Source organism: Nipponia nippon, unplaced genomic scaffold (assembly GCF_047370975.1).
Source record: "Nipponia nippon isolate SJK-2023a ecotype South Korea unplaced genomic scaffold, ASM4737097v1 scaffold_5, whole genome shotgun sequence".
NCBI lineage: Eukaryota > Metazoa > Chordata > Aves > Pelecaniformes > Threskiornithidae > Nipponia > Nipponia nippon.
In genome coordinates this window covers 46,728,312-46,734,847 of record NW_028262369.1, presented here as the reverse complement: position 1 = coordinate 46,734,847, position 6,536 = coordinate 46,728,312, and the positions used below count along the sequence as shown (strand labels likewise).

Genomic DNA, 6,536 nt, shown 5'->3' with positions numbered 1-6,536 from the left:
TGCAAATAAATGTTAGATTTCTGACATGTGTATATATATCAGGTTATTATTGATAAAAAATACAGTGATTTTTGTCATTACACATGAATCCAGTCCCTAATAAAACCACAGCATTTCCTAAGCTGTGTAAAGATTATAAACTGCATTTAGATGCTGTTTTCTTGTGCAAGTTACTTTCAAGACAGAGAAAGAAATTAGAAGCATCATGTAACAACACTGACTTATATGGTATGCGCCAATTTTTGGTGCTGCAAATGGTTCAAGGACTAAATATACTGCTTGATGTAGTGCTGACTGAGTGTGTCTGTTCTTTGATATTTGAATGGCTTTTGCTAGCAAACAGTTATGCTGAATTTAGAAAGGGCAAACTCCCAGGAGTACTGTTATGACCAGGAATGTAGAATAATTTCTGACTTAATCTATCCTAAAAGAAGGGAATAAAAACCACAGGGACTTTATTTTGTAAAATCTAGCTAGGAAATAGATTTGAAATGGCAATTTTCTAATATAGTCAACTCCAGAGCAAAATATATATATATAATCACATGCATATACTTAGGTATTTTTTATAGTTTGAGGGATCCTGAATTAATTTTTATCATTCATTTATATTATACTGAAAGGGAACACACAATATTTATACACCATTTTCTTTAGCCCCTTTGTCACCCCTTTAAAAAAAAAAATAAATTATTTCTGCCCAAGTAGCTAGTAGTATCTAAACCATTTTATAAAACTGTCTTTAGGCAGAAAACCATCAAAAGAAGTATAACAAAGAAAAAAAATTTTATACTCTTACTGAGAATAAAGATGACTGAAGCTTAATCAGAAGACAAGTATTTATGTCCTTCTATGCTTATCAGAAGAAAATGCTTACCCTCTTAAAACAAAAACAGCCGAACAACTGATTATGCGGGCTTTCCAAAATGGAAGCATGTTTCTGGTAAATTAGTTGGAATTCAGGAGATGTTAGGTATGTAGCTCGTTTATATAGTTATGAAGAGCGTTGTAGGTAATTATTCACTATTCTAGTTGTCCAACATCTTCTAAAGCCTGAAAATAAAGAATTATTCTTGCAAGTTTTCCCTTGTGCTTGCACAGAGACCCTTTGATATGGGGAAGAAAAGCCCATCAACAAGGAGAAGTTTGTAGAACGGGTACGTTATTCCCATATTTTGCTATTCCTTTTACATTTCTATATTTTTTCCAAATATGTCTTGGTTCAGTAGATTTTATTCTGATGCTGACCATGTGCCATTTGCACAATCTGAATTTTTTGTTTGGTTCAACAAACGGGATCTTTTGGGACACACTTGTGTTTTATTGATGCTGAAGGGACTTACACATATGCCTCAAGTATTGTACAGCTGAATGGAATCAAGCGTATACATAAAGTTAAATATGTACTTCTGTGACTGCTAAACAGGGTGTGCATAAATATCACAAATCAACTTATATCACTTTGTTCCAGATTTTCTTCTTTCAGTACCTCAGATTCTGTCTAGTTCTTAATTTTCTGGGAAAATTATGTAATTACTATTTTTCAAAGAGATATATGTATATGTATATGTCTTTCAAAGATAACATGTAACTATTATCTTTCAAATGTATTTTTCAGTATTTTTCTTTTAAAGCAATACACCTTTTTTCATTATCCCTCTTTTATTAATGAAACATATCATTGTATAGACATCACTATTTTTACACATACAGAATTGCAAGCTGTTTGGTGTGGGTTTTTTTATTAAGATCCGTGCTAATGTTTTCTAGGCATTTTGGGGTTTTATTTCATATGTCATTTACATATATTGTAAAGTCATGAGAAAATACATTTATGAAGCCTCCAGTGCAATAGAGCTAGAACTTTTAATTCCTACCACACTGGAATTAAAAAATAATATTACAGATATTTTTATATACTATCCAGTATTAGGCATCTGATTTTGTCAGCTGTATCAGGTGACCAAAACAGCAAGATAGAAAAACAGCGCCAATAGAACAGATTATATTAATTAATTTAAAAAAAAAATAAGTAAACCAGCAAACTTGAACTTCTGTTATGAAATTCATTCCTAGTTCAAAACTCTTGTTTCAGAACTTAAAATTAAATTCTTTCACAAGTTCATTTTAAAGTTTACTTAGACTGCAGAAATAAATACATGAAACAATGTGCATGTTTATCGTATATATAGTTACAGTTATTCTGCTACTCAATGTTACACGAAATAACCCTAGTAAGACACAAAAATTAGATAATTTTTACTTGTTTATATTTAAAATCTGGATACAGATATTCTCATTAGTGTGGTCCTGTGGTCAGTTCAGCCCATATAAAGTACTGGACATGTGTGTGTATGTAGGGAGGTAAAAGGAGAAAAAAAATTTTGATCACCGGGGTGGAAAAGGACATACAAAAAAATGTGAAGGCCAAGTTAAAATCTTCTCAAGTTTTTGGTACAGAAGGAAAGGAGAAATAAAGTCTAAGGAAAGGGAAGAAAATTATTTAGTATTCTATTAAGATTCCATAGAGATTATTAAATTACCTCTCTCTCTGGTTTTAGGGGAGTATAAGATTAGCGTTGTAGTTTAACCCCAGCCGGCAACTAAGCACCACACAGCCGCTCACTCACTCCCGCCACAATGGGATGGGGAAGAGAATCAGAAGGGTAAAAGTGAGAAAACTCGTGGGTTGAGATAAAGACAGTTTAATAGGTAAAGCAAAAGCCATGCGCACAAGCGAAGCAAAACAAGGAATTCATTCACTATTTCCCATTGGCAGGCAGGTGTTCAGCCATCTCCAGGAAAGCGGGGCTCCATCATGTGCATAACGGCTACTTGGGAAGACAAACGCCTTCACTCTGAACGTCTCCCCCTTCCTCCTTCTTCCCCCAGCTTTATATGGTGAGCATGACATCATATGGTGTGGAACATCCCTTTGGTCAGTTGGGGTCAGCTGTCCCAGCTGTGTCTCCTCCCAGCTTCTTGTGCACTCCCAGCCTGCTCACTGGTGGGGTGGGGTGAGAAGCAGAAAAGGCCTTGACTCTGTGTAAGCACTGCTCAGCAATAACAAAAACATCCCTGTGTTATCAACACTGTTTTCAGCACAAATCCAAAACATAGCCCCATACTAGCTACTATGATGAAAATTAACTCTGTCCCAGCCAAAACCAGCACATTCTCCACCCCTTATTCCATACCATTTATGTCATGCTCAGGTCTCACGCTATCTAATGCATTCTCATTATCCACCACCTTTCCCATCCTTTGATATAATACGCAGATCTCATTCCCTTAGTCTATGGACCACCCCTGTGAAATATCTGTAAAATGTCTATAAATGTCCACAAAATGTCCGCTGAGTTCATTTAGTCCGTGACTTTGGGCTCCATCTGTTATGGCGGTCACTCAGGACAGGAGAGGTGGTGTGTTGTGTGGAGTTACTGGGCAACAAAGCCAACTCAGGTTGGGTCACTGCTGCACTTGCACTGCTTCTTTTAAGGCTTGTCATCCATTGGTTTGGATGGTTTCTGCTATGGTAATTCCTATAACATGCAACTCAGAAGATGGGTTACAACAATTTGAAGGTGTATCCATTACAGGCTCCACCCCTGGTCCCTTTGGGCCAGGTTATAGGGTTTAACATTGCAATGAACTCCTCCCTTACCCCTGCTCTGGCTTGGACTTATCCACAGACTGCAGTCCAAGGTAGTACCTGCTCCAAGTGGAGCCTTATCTATGAGCTACAGTCTCCCCAGGGGTATACCTGCTGCGGCATAGACTTATGCACAGCCACAGTCGCTTTGAGGTGCACCTGTTCCAGCGTGGCCTTCTCGGTGGGCCACAATGCCTTCAGCGACATACCTGCTCTGGCATGGGCTTATTCACGGCCACAGATGCTTGGGGGTGTCCTGCTCCCGCGTGGACTCATCCACAGGTCACAGTCCCTTCAACTCAAGTTCACACTGGAGTTCCAGCCTGTCCAGTGCAGCAGCACAGAAACAGCAGCGATGCCCTGGCCACCTGCCAGCCCAGGCGCATGGCCATTGCTGTTATCAAAATGTTCCCAGGCACAGCAGAGTAACACTGATTTCAGCACAAATCCAAAACATAGCCCCATCCTAGCTACTATGAAGAAAATTAACTCTATCCCAACCAAAACTAGCACAATTAGAAATAGTTAATTCAGAAATTACACATTTAGTAAATTGAAATGCAACATACATTGCTTGTAACACAGTAGGGAATCTGTCTACAGAAATAATGTGTCTTTCCTGGGAGGATGCCAGTATTGGTTTGAGCCTCAGCATCTACAAATGTCTTGAAAAAAAGAGGCAGAACATACCCTGACCGATCAAGACAATGGCCTGGAAGAAGAGTGAATTTTGTAATGAACAGATACAGCGCTATCCAGAGTATATAAATAAACACATAGCAGCCACGGATGTAGGCATGACAATAGAAATCATTAGAACAACAATCTTCTGAGTGCTGTCTGCTTTTGTTTAAAATTCTCAGACTGAGAGAAATGGCTACGCTCCTTGTGCAATGTCAAGGGAATTATCCTCTGCGCAGGAAAATCTGAGTAATTTAACCAAAGGGAATTATCAGTGCACAAGCAAGCAAGATATCTTAGCTCCACCTTTTCTCAGTTCTGAATTTCTTATTGTACAGTACTGGCCAGCTATTACCTCCAGCTGGGATCCATGTTTCTCCCATCCTCTCTTCAATTTACATGCTTACATCACCCTTCACATGAAAGATGGCTGGAGGGACTGCCTCTGCCTTTCTGTAGTGAATAAAGATCTGTTACAATATTGTTCTGGGAAGAGATGACTGTGATAATTCCAGGGATTGCTCGAGTATCTGCTCTTCAGGTTTCAAAACCTTAAGCAGATTCACATCAGACAGTGGCTAATTTCAGGGCTGTAGGGGATACACATTTTTGTCTTGTAGCAGTAAGACGCCTAGGTCTATTTCTGCCTCCACCTTTAGATGCACTGGTTCCATCACACAGTATGCTATTTCTGGACAGAGCTTTCCTGTTGTCCTCTTTGGAAATTATATTGTATCTAGGCGTGTAATCAAGTTCTTTAGTGTGTGCTTTATAGGTTTTTGACCATAAGAATTATGACTTAACAGAGTGCTTCATTTTTCAAGATATCATTTATTAGATCAGAGTGAAAAACACGGAGCTGGGTACATGCAGAAGACACAAAAATAAGAGGAACCTCCCCGTGGTATATGTGTTTAATTTTAGTAGCAGTTGCCTATAAATAGTAACTTGCTTACTTTAACTCATAAAGATGTAGTTTATAGGGAAAAGTTGATGGGGTAGTAGAAGAATATATGGAGATTCATTTTAGTAATTATTGGTTCATCTAAAGATAGCATTACAACATAACCTGATTTGTAAATGGAAATAAACTAAAAATAGTAAGTGTAAAAGAAAAGTATATTCATACACTTGTCCTTTTCTACCTACTTCAGAGCAGCAGCTCTACTTATGCTGTGACCTCCCTTTCCCCTATCTGCTTTGGAGCTCCTTTTCTGTCTCCTTTGAAATGTATAGAAATATTCCCATTGGGCTAAAATAATTTTTATTATTTAAAGAATACTCTATATCAAATTAAGGATTTACTTGACTAGATCTCTGCTTAAAATTGCAAAGGAGTCACTTCTGTGAAATGAACACATGTAAAATGCCATGAGATTATTGATCTAGAGAGCTCTGTAGAATTCCCTTGTTTTCCTTCAGGGAAAAATGATAAAACTCTATATATTCTATGTAAATATGTCCATTTCATAATTTCACTAAATTCCGCAGCCAGCTTGCAGAAGGTGCAGTGGGACTGTAGCTTTCATTCTGATGCTTGTATATACTACTGACACAAATTTTGAGTTTTACTTCCTCTCTGAGAGGTTAAATTCTTGTCTTGTGCATGGACTGTGATACAGGACTACACTGTCTTGGTTCCACTATTGTACAGACAGAGAAGAAATCTGCAAATGTCTTGTATCTAACAGTGTGTTTTTCTGATCTAGTGTGTTGGCTCAAATCTGCTGGTTGGTAAACTGGTGAAACAGCTGCATCATTCTTACCTGTCTGTATAGGAAGAGAAGTTTAGAACAGCCTGCATATCCTATCTGCAGTTGGACTGCAAACTAGCACAGTTCTAATCTACAGTTACTAGTTTTATAAAGCCTGCCCAAAGACTTGAAATGAATGAAAGGACTCCTATTAACTGTCATAGACTCTCACTGAGGACTCCTGCAGTGCGAGAGGGATTTTATTGAAAACTAAAGTCAACGAATGAAAGTGCAAGTGAAATTTTCTTATTTCAATATGATGCACAGGAATGTCATTAGAGTGCTATACAGTATTTTTAATTCTACAGCACTGCTATTGAAGCTAATTTCACCTAGTAGAATAGTAGTAATAGTAATCCTTCACTATGCCCGTTTCCTGTGTTTTCTTTCACTTTCTTGTCAGTGATCACCCTCAGCACTCATCTTGGTACATGGACTGTTACATAGAA

The 6,536-nt window shown here is 37.9% G+C and overlaps 1 long non-coding RNA gene across 1 annotated transcript; it reads right to left on the bottom strand.

The window, feature by feature from the left end:
• Positions 1-2,924: 2,924 nt before the first annotated feature.
• LOC148052172 (uncharacterized) lies at positions 2,925-4,733 on the bottom strand. Its single transcript, XR_015698920.1, has 3 exons — positions 4,689-4,733; positions 3,862-4,020; positions 2,925-3,053 (listed from the first exon to the last, which is right to left on the bottom strand). It is a non-coding gene; the product is annotated as an uncharacterized LOC148052172 (long non-coding RNA).
• Between the last annotated feature and the right edge of the window lie 1,803 nt (positions 4,734-6,536).